Raw genomic sequence first — 1,271 nt, forward strand, 5'->3', positions numbered from 1 at the left:
CTGGGATCATGACCTGAGCCGAAGGCAGCTGCTTAACCAACTGAGCCACCCAGGCGTCCCCATAAGACCTATTTTAAAAATTCATATTGGAGGTGCCCTGGTGGCTCAGTCATTAAGCGTCTGCCTTCGGCTCAGAGCATCATCCCAGGGTCCTGGGATCGAATACGGCATTAGGCTCCCTGCCCATTGGGGAGCCTGCTTCTCCCTCTGCCTGCCATTCCCTGGTCATGCTCTCTCTCTCTTTCTATCAAACAAATAAATAACCCCCCCTTCTTAAAAAAAAGATTTTGTTGATTTATTTGACAGAGAGAGATAATGAGAGCCGGAACACAAGCAGGGAGAGTGGGAGAGGGAGAAGCAGGCTTTCCGTTGAGCAGGGAGCCCACTGCGGGACTGGATCCCAGGATCCTGGGATCATGACCTGAGCTGAAGGCAGAGGCTTAACCGACTGAGCCACCCAGGCGCCCCTAAATAAAACCTTTAAAAAATATAAAAAAATAGAAATTCATATTGTTCATTTTCAGCTCATTACTGTTTGGTTCCCATCTTTCTATCGGGTGTGGACAAGCTCCCCCAACCCTTCATCTGAGGACACTGTTCCCCCTTCCACTGGGAAAATGTGCTACCTCATACCATGCAGCCTAGTGGGTCTCCCTCCCTGACAAAGGGGCAACATACAGGAAACTTGCACAGTCAGATTCCCCCACATCAGTCAGCCCTCAGTGGAAATCTGAATCACGAGCAGAGCAATACCCACCAGATCCAAGACAATCCTTCTACATGCTTTCCCGAGGCAGGGCTCTGGCCTGTCTTTGTCTTCCTGGCTGAGATCCATGGAATTTCTCATTTGGGCACCTTTCACTGGGCACGGCCACTCAGCTCTTCCTTCCATCCTGTAAAGCACAGCATTGCCTCCTAGGCCTGCCCTAACGAACTGCCACAGACTTAGCGGGCTACAACTCATTATCTGCCAGCTCTGTAGGTCTGAAGTTAACCAGAGACCCAATGACGTGGATCTCAACAGGTCAAAATGAAGGTGTCCGCAGGGCTGAACTCCCTTCTGGAAGCTCTATGGCTCCCTCTCCCCATGACTGGGACAGCAGCGGTGGGAAGCCCCATGCGACATGGGCAACCAGGCTTCTTTGCCCACCTCTAAAGCCGGCAACAGGCTTGGTCCTTCTTACATCCTAACCCTCAAAACTTACCTTCCACCTCCGCCCTCTTCCATTCTTGTCGGGACCTTGTCATTACATTGGGCCCCACTGGTTAAG

This window comes from Enhydra lutris, unplaced genomic scaffold (assembly GCF_002288905.1).
Source record: "Enhydra lutris kenyoni isolate GAN:26980312 unplaced genomic scaffold, ASM228890v2 scaffoldscaffold11, whole genome shotgun sequence".
NCBI lineage: Eukaryota > Metazoa > Chordata > Mammalia > Carnivora > Mustelidae > Enhydra > Enhydra lutris.